Below are 20,828 nucleotides of genomic sequence, written 5' to 3' on the forward strand. Positions count from 1 at the left end.
AGAAAAATAGTATTACACGGTGGGTACAGAGTTTATTCTTTAGCATGAGAATAAGATATGTCACATTTAGGCCAAGTGAGGTGGCTCACATCTGTAATCCCAACACTTTGTGGGGCCGATGAGGGAGGATCCCTTGAGGTAAGAAGTTTGAGATTAGCCTGGGCAATAGCAAGACCCTCATTTCTACAAAATAATAATAAAATAAAATATATAAAATAGAAATATCACATTTAATTTATGTTTATAAACCAGATGTAATTTGCTGTAAGCCTCCCTTCTTCTGGTTTGGCAGAGTACTGCACTCAATCTTAGCCATTATTGGATATATTAGTTAACATATTCGCTACAAGTAAAAGAAAACCAAACAAGTAGTGGTTTAAACCAGAAGGACAGGGGACTCAATGTCCTCTGATATCGGGGACAAGGAAAAAAAAATTGGAGCCTGGATTAATTCTGAAGGCCAGTACCTCCCCCAGATAACCAAGCCATCGTGTAATGCTCACTAAACCAGAGAATGGAGTTCATGGAGTACTACCAGTTGTTTCTTCTGTACAAGTACTGCAATACATGCTACAGCAACCATTAATGAATTTAGGGGATCCTATCTGCATAATATCAAAACAAAACTGTGAAGTCAGACTGCCTGGGTTTGAATCCTTTCTTGGCTGCTTACTAGATGCATTGTTAAAGGAAAAGAAACACAAAGCTATTTTTCTGTAGTTTCAACACTTCTGACTCCAAATGTGTGGAGGTTTTTCCCCACTGAACAAGTCTCCAATTATTTCTTTTTATAAACTCCACTCTTTAATTTAGTGTCTACCAACTGGGTGTTGTACAGTTAAATTTAATTCAATACTATGCACCAAACCCTTAAGGGCTCAGTCCTACAAGACTGCCCCCACTTCAGATACCAATTGCAAATCCCAGGTTGTCACTTGTACTTCTGACCAACCAGCTATAAATCAGGAATTCCCACAATCTTCTCCTCCCATCCCAAACCAGTTTATTGATTTATAACAGAAGATATTACAAAGGATACAGATGAACAACCAGATGAAGAGGTACATAAAACAAGATCTGGAAGGATCCTAAGTGTGGGAACTTCTGTCCCCATGGAATCAGGGTGTACGACCTTTTTGGGATATGGATGTGTTCTCCAACTCAGAAGCTCTTAGAACCCCGTACTTCAGGGATTTCTATGGAGGCTTCATAATGTTGTTACCAGAAAGGGGTCCCAATCCAGATCGCAAGAGAGGGTGCTTGGATTTCGCACAAGAAAGAATTCAGGGCATGTCCACAGTCCAAAGCAAAACAAGTTTAAGACAGTGAAGTGGTGAATGTCCACTTACTCTATAGACAGAGTAGGGCGTTCCCAAAAGGAAGAAGAGGAACACATCCACTCTAGGTACAATATTCATTTATAGAGGAGTTAAAAAAAAAGATCATGGGAAGATGTGCTCTGCTACGAGGGTTTGTGGTAAAAGATTAATTTTCTTAATTACCATATTTTGCAAGAATTAATATTATTATCTTTAAAGCAAAATTAGGAATGCTTTTGCTCTCAAGGTATCAGGGACATCAGGACACTCCCAAGTCTGGGTCTGTTTAGTAAACATTATCAATCTGTTCCCTTAACTGTAAATGTTTAGAAGCTAGAAATGCCTAACTTTCTGGGAATGCAGCCCAGCAAGTCCCAGCCTCATTTTCCTAGCCCTCACTCAAAATGGAGTCGCTCTGGTTCGAACCCTCTGACAATGTAACCATAATTGATTATTAACTCAATCTTCAACTCCTCTCTCCTCCACAGAGGATAGGGTAGGCATAGGGCCAACATTTTTAAGCTTCTAATCATAGCTTGAATTTGCTGGTGACCAGCCCCTATCCTGAAGCTATCCAGGAGCCCAACAAGAATATTAGAAAAAAAGACACTCCTATCAACCAGGAAATTCCAAGAGATTTAGGAGCTCTGTGTCAGGACTGGGGACAGAGACCAAATATATACCTTTTCTTTCTTTGTTTCTTTTCCTTCTGTCTGTCTTGTTTGCCTGCCTGCCTGCCCGCCCGCCTGCCTTCCTTCCTTCCTTCCTTCCTTCTTTCTTTCTCTCTTTCTCTCTTTCTTTCTTTCTTTCTTTGATACAGGATCTCACTTTATTGCCCAGGCTGCACTGAAGTAGTGCGATCATAGCTCACTGCAGCCTAGAACTCCTGGGCTCAAGTGATCTTCCTGCTTCAGTCTTCTGAGTGGCCGGGACTACAGGCACTTGCCACCACGCCCAGTTAATTTTTAAAATTTTAGTAGAGACAATGTCTCCCTATGTTGCCAGGGCCTGGTCTCAAACTCCTGGGCTCAAGTGATCCTCCCACCTCAGCCTCCCAAAATGTTGGGATTATAGGTGTGAGACACCATGCCTGGCCCAAATATGTATTTTTTATGTCACAGTGGTCTTCAGCAAGGTACTTACCCTTTTCATATCTCAATTTCCTCCTGGCATGTTAGAAAGACAAATATAGGCCTGGCACTGTGGCTCACACCTGGAGGCCGAGATGAGCAGATCATTTGAGGTTAGGAGCTCAAGACCAGTCTGGTCAACATGGTGAAACCCCATCTGTACTAAAAATACAAAATTAGCCAGATGTGGTGGTGTGTGCCTGTAATTCCAGCTACTCGGGAGGCCGAGGTAGGAGAATCGTTTGAATCCAGGAGGCAGAGGTTGCAGTTAGCCAAGATCACGCCGCTGCTCTCCAGCCTAGGTGACAGAGCAGGACTCTGTCTCAAAAAATAAAAAGAAAAAGAAAGACAAATATAGTAATGCTTAGAAAGAACTAAGAATCTTATGGAAATTTTTTTTTTTTTTTGGAGACGAATTCTCGCTCTGTTGCCCAGGGTGGAATGCAGTGGCACGATCACGGCTCACTGCAACCTCCACCTCCCGTGTTCAAGCAATTCTCCTGCCTCAGCCTCCCAAGTAGCTGAGACTACAGGCGCATGCTGCCATGCCAAGCTAATTTTTTGTATTTTAGTAGAGACAGGGTTTCACTGTGTTGCCTGAGCTGTTCTCAGACTCCTGAACTCAGGCAGTATGCCTGCCTTGGGCTCCCAAAGTGCTAGGATTACAGGTGTGAGCCAACGCACCCGGCTGTTATGGAAATTTTTAACTTGAGTACTTGGACCTCCATAGGATCAAAGGAGGCAACTGTATTTCAATATAGTTGGTTTGCCTTGTAATCCCGTGTATTTGTTTTATGCACATAGAAGCATTACTTTGAAAAAGGGGTCCCAGACTCTACCAGAAAGCCAAGAGGTCCATAAAAAAAAAAAGGTTAAGAATGTAGAACAGACTGCTAAGACCGTGTCCACCCCGCGAGCACAGAGCTCCGCTGCCCTTCCACATCTGTGTGATGGTGGGCACGGGTTAAAAGGACTCCTATGAGGGTGATGAGGCCCAGAGCAAGAGAGGTATCCTGACCCTGAAGTACCCCATAGAGCACAGCATCATCACCAACTGGGATGACATGGAGAAGATCTGGCACCACAACTTCTACAACGAGCTGCGTGTGGCTCCAAGGAGCACCCGTAGTGCTGACTGAGGTCCCCCTGAACTCCAAGGCCAATCACGAGAAGATGACCCAGATCATGTTTGAGACCTTCAACACCCCAGCCATGTACATGGCCATCCAGGCCATGCTGTCCCTGTACGCCTCTGGCCACATCGTGATGGACTCCAGCGACAGGGTCACCCACACTGTGCCCATCTACGAGGGGTAGGCCCTCCTCCAGGCCACCCTGTTTCTGGACCTGGCTGACCAGGACCTGACTGATTACCTCATGAAGATTCTCATGGAGCGCCGCTACAGCTTCACCACCACCACCCAGTGGGAAATCGTGCATGGCATCAAGGAGAAGCTGTGCTACGTCACCCTGGACTTGGATCAGGAGATGGCCACGGCGGCCTCCAGCTCCTCCCTGGAGAAGAGCTACTAGCTGCCCAACAGCCAGGTCATCACTATCGGCAAGGAGCGGTTCCACTGCCCCAAGGTGCTCTTCCAGTCTTCCTTCCTGGGCATGGAATCCTATGGCATCCAAGAAACTACCTTCAACTCCATCATGAAGTGTGACGTGCACATCTGCAAAGACCTCTACGCCAACACAGTGCTGTCTGGCGGCACTACCATGTACCCTGGCATCGCTGACAGGATGCAGAAGGCGATCACCACCGTGGTGCCCAGCACGATGGAGATCAAGATCATTGCTCCTCCTGAGAGTAGATACTCCATGTGGATCAGTGGCTCCATCCTGGCCTCGCTGTCCACCTTCCAGCAGATGTGGATCAGCAAGCAGGAATACGATTAGTCCAGCCCCTCCAGCCCCTCCATTGTCCACCGCAAATGCTTCTAGGCAGACTTTTACTTAGTTGCATTACATCCTTTCTTGACAAAAGCTAACTTGCATGGAAAACAAGATGAGATTGGCATGACTTTTTTTATTTTCATTTTTTTTTGAGGGGGTGTCTTGACTCAGGATTTTAAAACTGGAACAGTGAAGGTGAGAGTAATCAGTTGGAGTGAGCATCCCCCAAAGTTCTACAGTGTGGCCCAGGACTTTGATTGTACATTGTTCTTTTTTTTAATAGTCATTCCAAATATCGTGAGATGCATTGTTACAGGAAGTCCCTTGCCCTCCTAAAAGTCACCCCACTTCTCTCTAAGGAGAATGGCCCAGTCCTCTCCTGAGTCCACACAGGGGAGGTGACAGCATTGCTATCATGTAAATTATGTAATGCAAATTTTTTTTTTGAAATGGAGTCTCACTCTGTCGCCGATACTGGAGTGCAGTGGTGCGATCTTGGCGCACTGCAAGCTCCGTCTCTCGGGTTCACGCCCTTCTCCTGCCTCAGCCTCCCAAGTAGCTGGGACTACAGGCGCCTGCCACCACGCCCGGCTAATTTTTTGTATTTTTAGTAGAGACGGGGTTTCACTGTGTTAGCCAGGATGGTCTTGATCTCCTGACCTTGTGATCTGCCCGCCTCGGCCTCCCAAAGTGCTGGGATTACAGGTGTGAGCCACCGTGCCCCACCGCAAAATTTTTTTAATCTTTGCCTTAATACTTTTTTATTTTGTTTTATTTTGAATGATCAGCCTTTGTGGCCCCCTTTTGTGTCCCCCAGCTTGAGATGTATGAAGGCTTTTGGTTTCCCTGGGAGTGAGTGGAGGCAGCCAGGGCTTACCTGTATACTGGCTTGAGACCAGTTGAATAAAAGTGCACACCTTAAAAAAAAAAAAAAAGAACATAGAACAATCCTGGCACATATTTCTAAGATATATGGCATATTAAATTAGACCCTTCAGTGCATCTTTTAACAGAGGCTCCAAAGCTGAGAAAAATAAATGTGAAGTACCCTGAGCATTCTAAAAGAGGATGCCAGACCATCCCCATAGGACGTGCTGGAAGACTGTGAAGCCAGTTTAGCAATCCTCAGTTCTCACACACCTCCCAGGAATGATATGTCAGGATTGATGAAAGAAGATTGTAGAATAAACATGCCTGGAAGGGCCAGGCTTGGTGGCTTATGCCTGTAGTCCCAGCACTTTGGGAGGCTGAGGCAGGTGGATCACTTTGAGCCCAGGAGTTCAAGACCAGCTTGGGCAACATGATGAAAACCAGTCTCTGTAAAAATGCAAAAACTAGCTGGGTGTGGTTGGGCACACCTGTAGTGTCAGCTACTCGGGAGGTTGCGGTGGGAGGATGACATGGGAGGGTGATGGCATGAGCCCAGGAGATGGAGTTTGCAGTGATCCAAGATCGTGCTACTGTACTCCAGCCTGGGTGACAGAGCCAGACCCTGTCTCAAAAAAAAAGAAAAAAAAAAGAAAAAGCCTAGGAGACAGTTTTCTGGAGTGCTGTGCATTTTTGTTCCCCTTCCCCAGGAGTGGGAAGAAGAGAGTACTTATCCCACACTATCTCCACCTCAAGCCAAGTAAAGGAACTTTGAGAAATTTAGACAGGTTGACTCTGTGCCCTGGAATTTATGTTACCTGGAGAAGTCTAAAAGCAATAGGCTATCTAGAGAAGCCTTTGATGGCAGAACAGAGAGAGAGAGAGGCCTACAACAGAAGGGGCCTGTACTTGCAACTTTGCAAGAAAAATTTTCCTGTGGACCATGTGAGTGTCACAGAATGTAGCCAGGCTTGAATTATATTAGAAGGTTGTATCTTCAAACCAGGTTTAAATTGACCATCTAAATGTTCAGCCACAGGTTTTTTTGTCCAGGATTGGGGAATGAAACAGTAAGAGGTCCCCAGCAAAGGAGACAGTCATTGAGGAACATACAAAAGAGGCAAGAAAAGAGCCAGCATTTAGGAGTGAGCCACATGCAGAAGGCACCAAAGTCAGACTTGTTTTTATTTATTTATTTAGATAGAATCTCGCTCGCTCTGTCACCCAGGCTGGAGTGCAGTGGCACAATCTTGGCTCACTGTAACCTCCACCCCCTGGGTTTGAGTGATTCTCCTTCCTCAGCCTCCCAAGTAGCTGGGACTACAGGCTCATGCCACCACATCCAGCTAATTTGTCTTTCTTTCTTTCTTTTTCTTTTTTTTGAGACGGAGTCTCGCTCTGTCGCCCAGGCTGGAGTGCAGTGGCGTGGTCTCGGCTCACTGCAAGCTCCTCCTCCCGGGTTCAGGCCATTCTCCTGCCTCGGCCTCCCGAGTAGCTGGGACTACAGGCGTCCACCACCATGCCCAGCTAATTTTTTGTATTTTTAGTAGAGACGGGGTTTCACCATGTTAGCCAGGATGGTCTTGATCTCCTGATCTCGTGATCTGCCCCCCCCCTTGGCCTCCCAAAGTGCTGGGATTACAGGCGTGAGCCACCGCATCTGGCCCTAATTTTTGTATTTTTAGTAGAGATGAGTTTCACTATGTTGGCCAGGCTGATCTCAAACTCCTGACCTCAAGTGATCTGCCCACCTTGGCCTCCCAAAGTGCTGGGATTACAGTCGTGAGCCACCGTGCCCAGCACCAAAGTCAGATTTAATTGTACTGGTTGGGTATATCTGATATTTTATTTAGAATAGTTAAGGTCGGCCGGGCGCGGTGGTTCACACCTGTAATCCCAGCACTTTGGGAGGCCGAGGACGGGCGGATCACGAGGTCAGGAGAGCGAGACCATCCTGGCTAACACCGTGAAACCCCGTCTCTACTAAAAATACAAAAAATTAGTTGGGCGTGTTGACGGGCGCCTGTAGTCCCAGCTACTCGGGAGGCTGAGGCAGGAGAATGGCGTGAACCCAGGTGGCGGGGCTTGCAGTGAGCCGAGATCGCGCCACTGCATTCCAGCCTGGGCAACAGAGCGAGACTCCGTCTCAAAAAAAAAAAAAAACCTAAGAATAGTTAGGGTCACTGCTCATTCCATCTGAAACAATATGTGGCCAATGTACTTCATGAATGATTGATTAGTGGAAACAACATTTATCAAGTGACGACATTAAGCCTGAAGAAAGAAGTCTAGCACATTGAGGTTGTAAAAGCAATTATATCACCTAAGTAGATGGACACTTTTAGGTAATTTGTAGCTCCAATTACTTTTTCTACTAACTGCAAAAACTTGGCAGTCCCCAGAAATACCTCAGGGCCTCCTTTCAAATATATACAATGCTATAGGTCACATATTGGCCATGATAGCTTTAGTCTCATTACCCTCTGAAAGTATTTTACAGGACCCTTCTATGAGTCAGAACTAAGCTAACCAAGGCATCTAGAACTCAAAGTATGGTTTCAGATGCTAATTTAGAACATCTATTCAGAGTATAGTGGTATGTACATATCCAAATACTACAGATTCAGTTCCTCAAAATGTTAAATACAGAGTTATCATATGGTCCAGCAATTCTACTCCTAGGTAATACCCAAGAGAAATGAAACATACATTCATACCAAAACTTGTACATGAATATGCATAGCAGCATTATTCTCTTTTTTTTTTTTTTTTTTTTTGAGACATAGTCTCACTCTGTCACCCAGGCTGGAGTGCAGTGGCATGATCTCGGCTCACTGCAACCTCTGTTTCCCAGGCCCAAGTGATTCTCCCATCTCAGCCTCACGAGTAGGTGGGATTACAGGCACCCGCCATCATGCCAGCTAATTTTTGAATTTTTAGTAGAGAGTGGGTTTCACCATATTGGCCAGGCTGGTCTCAAACTCCTCGCCTCAAGTGATCCTCCAGCCTGGGCCTCCCAAAGTGCTGGGATTACAGGCGTGAGACACCGTGCCTTGCCTAGCAGCATTTTTCTTTCTTTTTTTTTTTTTTTTGAGATGGAGTCTCACTCTGTTGCCAGGCTGGAGAGCAGTGGTGCAATCTCGGCTCACTGCAAGCTCTGCCTCCCGGGTTCACGCCATTCTCCCGCGTCAGCCTCCCAAGTAGCTGGGACTACAGGCGCCTACCACCATGCCTGGCCAATTTTGTTTTTGTATTTTTAGTAGAGACAGATTTTCACCGTGTTAGCCAGGATGGTCTCTATCTCCTGACCTCATGATCCACCCACCTCGGCCTCCCAAAGTGCTGGGATTACAGATGTGAGCCACCACGCCCGGCCTCAGCAGTATTCTTAATGGCCAAAACATAGAAACAACTCAAATGTCCATCAACTGATGAATGAATAAATAAAATGTGATGTATTCATGTAATATTATTTGGTCATAAAAAGGAATGATAAACTGATAAATGTTATAACATGGACGAATCTTTAAAACATGTTAAGTAAAGAAGCCTGTCAGGTGGGGCATGGTGGCTCATGCCTGTAATCCCAGCACTTTGGGAGGTGGAGGTGGGCAGATCATTTGAGGTTAGAAGTTCAAGACCAGCCTGGTCAACATGGTGATACCCCATCTCTACTAAAAATATAAAAATTAGTCAGGCATGGTGGTGTGCACCTGTAGTCCCAGCTACTTGGGAGGCTGAGGCAGGAGAATGGCTTGAACTCAGGAGGTGGAGGTTGCAGTGGCCAAGATCATGCCACTGCACTCCAGCCTGGATGACAGAGGGAGACTCTGTCTCAAAAAAAAAAAAAAAAAAAGCCTGTTACAAAGACCGTATATTGTATATGGTTCTAATTATATTCAATGTCCAGAATAGGCAAATCTATACAAAGAGGAAGCAGCATAGTGATTGCCTAGAGCTGGGAGAGTTGAGGGGAAATTAAAGTGACTGCAGAAGGATACAAGGTTTCTTTCGGGAATGGTGAAAATGTTCTAAATTTATTTATTTATTTTTTATTTTTATTGTTTATTTTTATTTATTTACTTACTTATTTTTGAGACGGAGTTTCCTTCTGTCACCTAGGCTGTAGTGCAGTGATGTGATCTCAGCTCTCTGCAACCTCTGCCTCCTGGGCTCAAGCAATCCTCCCGCCTGAGCCTCTTGAGTAGCTGGGACTACAGGTACATGCCACCATGCCTGGATAATTTTTGTATTTTTTGTACAGACAGGGTTTCTCCATGTTGGTCAGGCTGGTCTCGAACTCCTGACCTCAAGTTATCCTCCCGGTTTGACCCTTTTTCAAAGAGAGAGAGAGAGAGAGACACCTGTGTTCTATTGGAAGGTATTTACATCAAAATGTAAAATAACTAATAGACACCACAGAGATTTTTCAAGTAAGAGTTTAGGCAAATAAGTTTATTCTAAAGTTACTTTAACATAAAGAACATAAAATTTAAATTAAACTACCGAGAAACAAGAGTTCATATTTTGCATTTCTAAAAAATCTTACGACTTCAAAACCCTAGAAAACCGTGTCATTTCTAAACTTATTTTTTAAAAAGAGCTGCATCTGCTGTGTATACATTTAAATGATGGAAATTTTGAGAAATACAAGAAAATTACTGCTTCTCTAAGTTAAAAAATGTATCTTGTAATTCTTTCATATTTTCCCATTCATTCATCTTTTTCAGTAATAGGTTTATTGATTTGTTCATTTCTTACATTGTGCCTTGTGGTGTGCTGAAAGCTGGAAATACTAGAATGAGTAAGAAAAATTCCTGCCCACAGCCTGGTTCAGGAAATGGAAAAGTGAACAAATCACTGCTATGTGTAATAATGACATTACAGTGTACATTGTATATCAAGCAGCAGTAATAATCACTAAGGAACATGATACAGAATGCAAGGAAAGGCCCACACAGCACAGAAAAGTCAGAAGAGGCTTCCCCTAGGACACGGGTGTCCGTCCTTTTGGTTTCCCTGGGCCACACTGGAAGAAGAATGGCCTTGGGCCATACATAAAATATACTAACACTAACGATAGCTGATGAGCTAAAAAAAAAAAAAAAAAAAAAAAAAAAGTTCTGTGAAGGCCAGATGCAGTGGCTCACAATTGTAATCCCAGCACTTTGGGAGGCTGAGGCGGGTGGATCACCTGAGGTCAGGAGTTAGAGACCAGCCTGGCCAATATGGTAAAACCCCGTCTCTACTAAAATATAAAAAAAATTAGCTGGGTGTGGTGGTGGGTGCCTGTAATCACAGTTACTCCGGAGGCTGAGGCAGGAGAATCGCTTGAACCCGGGAGGCAGAGGTTACAGTGAGCCGAGATCTCGCCATTGCAGTCCAGCCTGGGCAACAAGAGTGAAACTCTGTCTCAAAAAAAAAAAAAAAAAAAAAGTTCCGTGCATAATTTTCATGATATCCACCACCACGGATCAGCAAAAAAGTTGTTGCATTCAAAGGGTTGAACATGGCTGCCCCAGAAGGTGTCCCTTTAAAGGATGAATGGAATGGAGTTCACTTTTGAGAGAAAAGGCATTCCCTGTATAAGTAAAGTTGCACTAAGTAGAAGAGGCACAAGCAAATGTTTTGCCTTTCAGAAAAACGAAATGTAAGTTAGAGTAGCTTGAGGACAGGGTGTTTGATTGGGCATAGCAAAATACTAGGTAGGTGGAGTAAATTTGGGTCAAACTAAGGCCATGAGGACCTAGGAAGCAAGCAAGGTGCCTAGGGCATACAGTTAGAAGTATTTGCTGGTTCCTGCAAATATAGGGTTCTTAGATATTGCATTCTTGGCAACTTATTTGCCTCATCCCAGGACCTTGGTGAGAAAAAAACTCTTTGGGAGCAGGCAAGAGTCATTGAAGACTTACATGACTAGATATAGGTTTTAGAAAGTTATGTTTAGAAGTATGGCATTGGACTAAAGGAGACTGAGAATAGAGTCGGAAAGACATGTGAGGAAGCTATTAAAATAACCCAGGTAAGAATTTAGAGGATCTGTACAGAGCGAGCCCTCCTAGGCTCCATCTCCCATGCAGTCAATTAAAAGTCTGTTATTTTAGACTCCTAAGTCACTCTCATTACCATCTCCACTGCTAGGCCCTTACCTTCCCTTGTCTGGATTCTACAATAAGTAGCCTGTCTCTACTCTATTTCAGTCATTACCATCCAAGTAATCCAATATGTAAATCTCATTGTGTTGCTTTCTTTCCCAAAGTTATTTGTATCCTTAGAAGAAAAACTACTTAGCAGACAAGGCCACTTATGATCTGCCTCTCTTGTCTAGTCTTTTCCCCTATCCCCTGCTCTCAATCTTTGCTTAGCAATACTGACCTCTTGTAAGTTCCCAATTGCAGTATATTCTTTCTTGCTGATGTGCCTTTGCCTATGCTCCTCCCTCTGCCAAAAATGTCTCTCCTCCTCTGGAAGTGTACACTTGAAAACCATTGAGGTGTAGACTTTAAATGGATGAATTGTATGGTATGTGTATATATCTCAATAAAGCTGTTATTAAAAAAATTATTGTCATTTCTAAGATCAAGAAATTGAGGCTTGAAAAGATTGTGAAAATGGTAAAATCTGGAGATCTGAAGCTGGAAAATGACCTAGAGCATATTTTCACTGCATTGCCTCAGTAGTTATGAGAATGCTGTGCTACTCCAAAAAAAGGCCTGTGTTCAGCAAGGCACAGTGACTTACATCTATAATCCTAGCACTTCGGGAGTGCGAGGTGGGCCAAGTAAGAAATTTTTCTTGGCCTGTAAGCCAGTATTGGCTATCTATGATATTGTGTCTTCCATTCATCTACTTGATTGTCATGGAAGGTGCCCTGTTCTTCCATGACACTGACCCTCTGGCTGAATGCTCTTGGACAGGCACTGGACCCAGGTGAAGATAGTAAATCCCTTCTTTGGGATTTTTTTTAAACCGGGAACTCTGCTTTTGGAGAAAACTATAAGATGGCAAATTAGAAAGTGAGTGATGGGCCAGGTACTGTGGCTCACACCTGTAATCCCAGCACTTTGGGACGCCACGGCAGACAGACCACCTGAGCCCAGGAGTATGAAACCAACCTGCGCAACATGGCAAAAACCCATCTCTATAAAAAATACAAAAATTAGCCAGGCGTGGTGGAGTGCACTTGTAGTCCAAGCTTCTTGGGGGGCTGAGACGAGAAGATTGCTTGAACCCAGGAGGTCAAGGCTACAGTAAGCCATGATTGTGCCACTGCACTTCAGTTTGGGTGACACAGCGATACCCTACCTCAAAAAAAAAAAAAAAAAAGGGAGTGGTAAAGAGATTAGAAAGCCCTTGCAATGTTTGAGTCCCTGGTTCTAGCTATCATTCCTTGGATTCTATAAGCCAGTAAACCTCCTTTTTGCCAAAGTTAGGGCATCCAAATTCTGTATCCCAGTTCACCTAAGGGCTTCAAGTGGCTTACAGGTATGCCAAGGCAGTGATCCCTGCTGGAAACCTCTAACAGCAAGCATCCTTGTCTATTGATCCCAGTGTATTATAATTTTCTAAATGACCTGATCTGATAATCTAAGAAAACTCTGAGAAGCACTAGCCTAAACTAGAGCACTAATTCTCAACTGGGGGTGATTTTGCCCCTTGGGTGACTTTTGGCAATGTTTGGAGACATTTTTGTTTGTTATCACTGGAGGAGGTGCTACTGGGATCTAGTAGATAAAGACTAAAGATGCTGCTAAATATCCTTCAGTGCACAGGAACCACCCTCCACAACAAAGAATTATTTAATCCAAAATGTCCGTGTCTCGTCATTTTTTAGAAACTTTGAGCTAGGGTAACCTGAATCGTTACTCTAAGAGTGAATAGATGATAACAGATTCTTGGCAGAGACTTCAAATGTCAGTGCCAAATTACACATCTTAAGTTAAGATACCTCCATGATGGGTGGGGAAATAGGTGCTTCTGTCTCATCTCAAGCCAAGTCTGAGGGGCTTCAAGAGAACCATCTGGAAAAGATGAGATGTGCCCCTTGAATCTTACAGAGACGATATCTGGTAACTGATGTACATTTGAAAAGTTCTAAATCAAGAGACTGAGGCCGCCTCTGAGCAGAAGATGCATATAGGGGCTGAGTGTGGATGCTCATGCCGGTAATCCCAGCGCTTTGGGAGGCTGAGGCAGGCAGATTACTTGAGGTCAGGAATTCAAGACCAGCGTGGCCAACAATGACAAAACCCCGTCTCTGCTAAAAAAAAAAAAATACAAAAATTAGCCGGGCATGGTAGTGCCTGCTTGTAGTCCCAGCTACTGGGAGGCTGAGGCAGGAGAATCACTTGAACCCAGGAGGCAGAGGTTGCAGTGAGCCAGGATTGTGCCAATGCACTGCAGCGAGACTTTCACACACACACAAAATGCATATAGGGCTGATTGGGAACAGTTCACACTCCTGTGCAAGATACTTGTATGCTTTTTGTGGACTAAGTGAGAACCTCATGTAAGAGATTTGGACTGGGTCACCTTGAAAATGGCTGTCCAAAAGGACTGTCAGTTTGGGTGAGAGGATCCCTGGAAATCAGGGGACTAAGGACTAGGTCATAGGTGGCCATCCAGAAGACACATTGCTGAGCCAAGAGACTGTAGGTGAGGGTTCCAGTGATGGACTCCATGAGAGGAGAAGTCAGCTTCAGACCTCAGCCACTCCCAAAAGTCACTGACTGCTAAAACTGTGTCAGTCCAGAAAGATCCTTTCTGTTCTTGTCTTCTTCAACTGTGGAGGGGCACAAAACAAAAAGCCAATAAGCCAGGGAGAAGGGAGAACAAGGTAGAGGAAATGGCAGAGAATTTTTGATATTGCACTGGACAGGATTTTTTTCTAATACTAGGGGAAAAAGGCCATTTTTTTTTTATTACTAGAAAATTACTGGAGGACTTTTTTTTTTTTTTTTCTGACAGAGAAGCTCTTGCTCTGTCACCAAGCTGGAGTACAGTGGCACGATTATAGCTCACTCACTGCAGTCTCAAACTCCTGGGCTCAAGGGATCCTCCTGCCTCAGCCTCTGGAGTAGCTGTACTACAGGCATGTGCCGTCATATCCTGGTATTATTTTTTAAAATTTTTTGTAGAGACAGAATTTCACTTTGTTAACCAGGCTGGTCTCGAACTCCTGGGCTCAACTGATCCTCCCACCTTGGCTTTGAAAAGTGCTGAATTATAGGCATGAGCCAACACACCTGGCCTGGTGGACTTTTTAATTATGTGACAGTGAGCGGGAAAGCAAAAATGCTTTGCCTAAGATTTGTTTTAAAATATATTTTTCTTTTCTTTCTTTCTTTTTTTTTGTTCTTGTTTTTGTTTTTTGAGAGACAGGGTCTCGCTCCTATTGCCCAGGCTGGAGTGGGGTGGCACAGTCATGGCTCATGACAGTCTTAATTTCCTGAGCTCAAGTGATTCTCTCACCTCACCCTCCATAGTAGCTGGGACTACAGGCATGATCCACTATGCCCGGCTAATTGTTGCAATTTTTTGTAGAGACAGGGTTCGCCATGTTGCCCAGGCTGGTCTTGAACTCTGGTCTCAAGCAGCCGCAGCTTTCCCAAGTGTTGGGATTGCAGGCATGAGCTACTGCGCCCGGCCCAGAAACATATTTTATTTTATTTTGAGACAGAGTTTTGCTCTGTTGCCCAGGCTGGAATGCAGTGGTGCCATCTCAGCTCACTGCAACCTCTGCCTCCCGGGTTCAAGCGATTCTCCTGCCTCAGCCTCCCGAGTAGCTGGGATTATAGGTACCTGCACCGCACCCAGCTAATTTTTGTATTTTTGATAGAGATGGGGTTTCATCATGTTGTCCAGGCTGGTCTCGAACTCCTGATCTCAGGTGATCCGCCCAACTCGGCCTTCCAAAGTGCTGGGATTACAGACGTGAGCCACTGGGCCCGGCCCAAAAACATATTTTAAAGCCCCAGCTTAAATCAGAGTTTCTCAATAGTGGCATTAATGATGTCTGGGACTCTCTTGTAATATCAATGCAAAGGAATGTTACTAACTCTTTCTCCCACCAATCCTCTTCAGAAATATTGCCAACTATCCGCTCAGGGGACAAAACCACCCCCCTTGAGTGCCAACAAGTTTTTGAGTCCTTCAATGCTAGGCTCTGGGAATATTGTGAATAAGATAAATACTCACTGCTCCCATTGAGGAGTTCAGGAGAGACAGGCAAAAAATTAAGTATACCAAAAAATTTAAGATAATTACAAATTATAATACATTCTCTAAAGGAAGCAAGCAGGATGCTGAAACGGGAAATAATGGGGTAAAGGGTTCTATGTTAAACAGAGAATATCTAGATAGGAGTTAGCCAGGTGAAGGAAGGATAGAGGTTGGGAGTATCTGTACAATTGTCTCTAAGGAAACAGCATTTACAAAGCTTTATTTAGTCTCAGGTACATAAGCACCAAAATGTATATTTTCTACATTGCTATATTTACTTGCCATTACTCAGTTACAAAAATGAGAAGGTATTTGTTTTTGATATGACCATTCAATTGTCTTCCTTCCTCCCTGTTTGTATCTCACCTTCTTTTCTTCTTTTTCTTCCTACTCTTCATTTCTTCTTTTTTCTCCCTTTCATTAGAAGAGACTTCTTTTCTTTTTTTTCTTCCTACTCTTCATTTCTTCTTTTTTCTCCCTTTCATTATAAGAGACTTCAGTACCTGGCCTGATGTACAACTCTAAGTCATACTATTTACATTATATTCTCCATGAACGGCACCTCTAGAATTCTGTTCCAGAATCAGTGTGACTCAGCTGGGTGTTCACACACCCTCTAGAATTCTACTCCAGAATCAGTGACTCAGCTGGGTGTCCACACTTTGGAATGTATAATCTATTCTCTCAGGGGGAAGTTGATTGATTTATTTCCTAATGATAGTGTTCTTCCTTATAAGCCATTATAAGCCATCAGGAGATATTGTTTGAAGAAAAGTAAAAGATAAGCAATCTGGACTGTGGGATGAAAGGATAAACACCCAAGGGTGGGAGGCAGGAATTCACAGAAGTTAAAAGTGGGAGAGGTATTGCATTATATTCCATCAGAGTGAGTTTGTTTCGTGAGAACTTGTCCACTGCAAGGACTTCACTTGGTGTCCACCTGAGAAGTACTTGCCTACTATTATCTACGCACTAGTCTCAAACTCCCGATCTCAGGTGATCTGCCCTGCTGGGCCTCCCAAAGTGCTGGGATTACAGGCATGAGCCACCGCACCTGGTGATCTTGAACAGCCTTGTCAGTTGTCTTCCTTGCATTGACACTGCCCTAGAACTCCTCCAGGACAGGTAAGCCCAGAGAGAACCTTGGTTACTAAGCAGGATGGTGGTGGGACTTGGAGGCTGAATTGAATTTGCTAGGACACTGTAAGAACAGAACACCCCGATACATTTTCAATAGAAGAATTTCTGGGGAAGTGACTTTTGTCTATTTTTCTATTTGGTCGCCTGTTTTTTTAAAAATTGATTTCTGGAAATACATATGGAGTTGAGCCCCTTTTCAATTATATGTATTTCAAATAAATTCTATTTGGTGGCCTAACTTTTCTTCTCTCTCTGTCTCTCTTCTTTTTTTTTTCTTCTGTAGATCTCCTCTGTGGACAACTTTTTTTTTTTTTTTTTAAGACAGGGTCCTGCTCTGTTGCCCAGGCTGGAGTTCAGTGGCTCTATCTTGGCTCACTGCAACCTCTGCCTCCTGGGTTCAAGTAATTCTCCTGCCTCAGCCTCCTGAGTGGCTGGGATTACAGGCACGCACCACCACACCTGGCTAATTTTTGTATTTTTCGTAGAGATAGGGGTTTCACCATGTTGGTCAGGCTGGTCTTGAACTCCTGACCTCAGGTAATCCACCCGCCTCGGCCTCCCAAAGTGCTGGGATTACAGGTGTGAGGCTCTGTGACCGGCTGGAGACAACTTTTCATCTCCTAACGGTATCTTTTTTTTTTTTTCCCAGAGAATATCTCACTTTGTCACCCAGGCTGAAGTGCAGTGGCACAATCATGGCTCACTGCAACCTCAAACTCCTGGGCTCAAGTGATCCTCCACTCTTAGCCTCTTGAGTAGCTGGGACTACAGGTGCCCGTCACCATGCCTGGCGAATTTTTGTATTTTTAGTAGAAATGGGGTTTCGCCATGTTGCCCAGGCTAGTCTCAAACTCAAGTGATTCACCCGCCTCGGCCTCCCAAAGTGCTGGGATTGATTACAGGCATGAACCATGGCGCCTGCCTGTGAAACTTCTATTCTGTGAAATTTCTATTCTCCTCAGTGAACCGAGGATAGGCGATCATTTGTGGTGCAAATTGAGGCCTGAGTGTCAATCCCTACATAGAATTTTGTATCATGGTTAATTTATTTCATTTTTACCATAAAAATAAGTAGAAGCTTTTATATTTTCTACCTATTCCAATGGAGATTGAGCATCTTGCATGATACTTGGGTACATGCTCCCATTTTGGAGACCAAAAAGTCAGATGTGATGTCATGAGACAGATTGAAACTGGCAATTTTAACAATTTTTTATTAATATAACCTTTTTTATTCATAGATTTGAACCTCAATCGAGTGCATTTTAACAGTTACATAATTAGAAGGCAAGACTCCTTCAATGCTCCAGGCATTAAACAGATACTAAGGTTTCAATACATATTTGATTTGATCCTCTTGATTTTAGCCTAAGGAGAAAATGGTGAGATAAATTTCTTCTTTGCATAGGTGGAAAAGGGAAACATAATTGCTTTCAGAGAATCTACGTCCTAAAAAGTTGGGGGAAGAAAGATGAGAGGAGGAAATACAATGTTGAATTGGGATAAGTTAAGTCTAATATTCCTTTGCTCAAGTTTGGAAACCTGAGGCCCTTCAGTAGCCAGCCTTAATGCAGTTTTTGTAATGCATCGAGACAAGACCTTATAATGGTCGTAGTGTGTGACTGTGAAAGAGAAGGAGAAAACATGTGAAAAACGAAAAAAAAAAGCTCACAGCCTCAAACTGCTGCACATACCCTGTACGGTTAGTTTGCAGTCAGAGCAGGGAGCCGGCCTGGGTCCCCGCACCTGGGCCTGGCTCCCGTGGCCCCGCCCCTGGGGCGGCCTCCCATAGAGGCTCCGCCCCCACCTCCCCTGACGCCGGAGACGCCTGCGACGGCCCCGGAGACACCGGAAGGAGCCGCGGCTGCTGCGGGAAGTGGTCGGTTCAGGAGGCGGGCACTCCGAGGGCAGCGCTGCGGGGCCGTTTTCCGGCCCTCCTGACGCGACACTGCCCTTCTCCGAGAGCTGAGAAGGAAAAGAGGAGCTTGCGGAGGTGCGGCTGCAGGCCGTTGTTGGTCGAGCTGGCGGGTCCCGCGGGCCAGGCCGTGGAGGTGAGCGCGGCGCTGCTGGGAGGGGCGCGGGGCCCAAGGGCGTTTCGCTCGCGTCTGGGGGCCGGTCTCTGTTCTCGCTTCCGCGCGCTGGGGCTGCGGCCGCTGCAGCAGCCTCTTTTTCTTGGTCCTGGGTGGCGGCGGGTGCGCGGGCGGGAAGAAGGCCTTGGCCCCTCGGTGCTCTGCGTTGCAGAGATAATCTAGTGGTCGCCCTGTCAACGGTCGGTGGAGGATGGGAACCGGTCGTTGATTTGAGGAAGGGTCCTCAGGGGTTCTTCCCTGGAAGCGGGAGGTGCAGGTGAGCCCGAGAGCGGGGGGCTCTGCTCCCTTCCTCGGTCTCCCCACTCAGGCTTGCCAGTCCCTCTCAGTGGGTGACTGAAAGCCCTGCAGCGCGCCGGCTCCTGGGTTCTGGTTTCGCTTTGCGGCGCTGTTGAGGGGGCCGGCCCCGTTATTTGTTGCTGTGAACGGAAAAACCGAGGTGTCATCGTCCCTGGAATTTTTCTTCGACCAATGTTTGATCTTGACTGAGAGGTTACCCCTTACCTTCTGTCCATCTGCAGCCTTTGTTTGGATGAAAGATCCATAGTGTGTGGCTTCCCAGACCTTTACTTATATTTCTCGTATACAAGACGCTCTTCATTTGAATATTTACAGGGTTTTACGTTGAGCTCTTGGACGATGAGATTTTCCTGGGTGTTTTGCACTCAAGTACCGTTGGAGTTTACATTCTCATAGAATCAGTATTAGGCCTGGAAAATTGAGCCAGAGGGTGAAATTCTGGCAGGAGCATAGACTTAAATTGAGGGTGAATTTTACCGTAACGATCTCTAGGCCTTTTGCTTAATAACTATGTGGATGTAGAGAATTTTTAAGTTTAATCAGATTATTTTTCCTTTAAGAAAAACGTGTTACAAAAAGTAACGAGGCCATCCTAGTTCCGTTTTTCCTACTGTCTTATTTGGAAAGGTCTGACCAAGTCACATTATCATCATAGGCTATTTGATTTGAGCATAATACAAATATTGTTAGTGAATTCATACTATTATAAATAAGGGAGAAAATAGGAATCTTAAAGACAACGCTAGTTTTATGAAAAAATAATAGAAATAGTTACACAATGCTAGGAGCTTTGTATTATTTCATTACTTTGGCAGGATTGAAAGAAAGGTCAGGGCTGGGCGCGGTGGCTCACGCCTGTAATCCCAGCGCTCTGGGAGGCCGAGGATCACGAGGTCAGGAGATCGAGACCATCTGGGTAATACGGTGAAACCCCGTCTGTACTAAAAATTACAAAAAATTAGCCGGGCGTGGTGGCAGGTGCCTGTAGTCCCAGCTACTTGGGAGGCTGAGGCAGGAGAATGGCGTGAATCCGGGAGGCAGAGCTTGCAGTGAGCCGAGATCATGCCACTGCACTCCAGCCTGGGCAACAGAGCGAGACTCTGTCTCAAAAAAAAAAAAAAAAAAAAAAAAAGGACAGTACAAAAAATATTATTGGAATAAAATATTTGACCTGATATGTGCAAGAGGGATAGTCTACTTAAGATTGCTTCCTATTTATGATCTGGTTTATGGCCAGCTTTCACTTTTTTTCTGTCTTTTCTGAACTTTTTATAACTTAACAGTAAGCAAGTCTTTTTATATAACTGCAGTTTAATGACATTAGATTGTAGTAAATAGGTGATTTTAAATATTTGAAATTCAGAATTGAGATGATAATTCTTACATTTATGTAGTACTATTAGAATTTTCAGTGACCTTTCACTTACACAGTCTTACTTGATCCTCATGCCAGTCCTCTGAGCTCGGAATGCCAAGAAATAAAGTCTTCCCCCATGACAGAAACATTTCAAGATTGTGTAAGGATCAGAATTTCGTAAAGCCTGAAATAATGTTGCCAAAGCAGCTTTTGATACAGATTGGGAATTCAGATAGATTAAGATTGGAGCACTGTGAACTATAACATATGACAAGACTGTGGACTCTTCACAAGAAAATGAAGTACATAAAATGCTGAAAGATTTTTGGTGAGAACTGTGAAATGTAACCATTTCTAAAAAGGAAGGGAATAAGTAACAGCTCTATTTAGTGTAGTTTTTAAAGTTTAAAAGTGTACATGTGTCTGCAGGAACATTTTGATAAGTGGGAAAACTCCAAAGAGTGTGAGATGAGTACAGTTGCTTTCAACTATCTATAAAAAGGCACAT

The 20,828-nt window shown here is 44.4% G+C and overlaps 1 protein-coding gene and 1 pseudogene across 12 annotated transcripts in view; both read left to right on the plus strand.

The window, feature by feature from the left end:
- Positions 1 to 3,399: 3,399 nt before the first annotated feature.
- LOC101148481 (actin, cytoplasmic 2-like) lies at positions 3,400 to 4,396 on the plus strand (annotated as a pseudogene).
- A 13,896-nt stretch (positions 4,397 to 18,292) lies between these two features.
- USP33 (ubiquitin specific peptidase 33) overlaps positions 18,293 to 20,828 on the plus strand; it is a 66,008-nt gene continuing 63,472 nt past the window's right edge. For 5 of the 12 annotated variants that reach the window (XM_055350951.2, XM_055350927.2, XM_055350937.2 and 2 more), the window contains exon 1: positions 18,437 to 18,627. The gene's annotated coding sequence lies outside the window, so the exon portion shown is untranslated. Of the gene's footprint in view, positions 18,628 to 20,828 lie in introns of all 12 variants that reach the window. The other 7 variants (XM_019020085.3, XM_055350926.2, XM_055350987.1 and 4 more) reach the window with 7 other exon arrangements.

The sequence above is a fragment of the Gorilla gorilla genome, chromosome 1, assembly GCF_029281585.2.
Source record: "Gorilla gorilla gorilla isolate KB3781 chromosome 1, NHGRI_mGorGor1-v2.1_pri, whole genome shotgun sequence".
Classification (NCBI taxonomy): domain Eukaryota; kingdom Metazoa; phylum Chordata; class Mammalia; order Primates; family Hominidae; genus Gorilla; species Gorilla gorilla.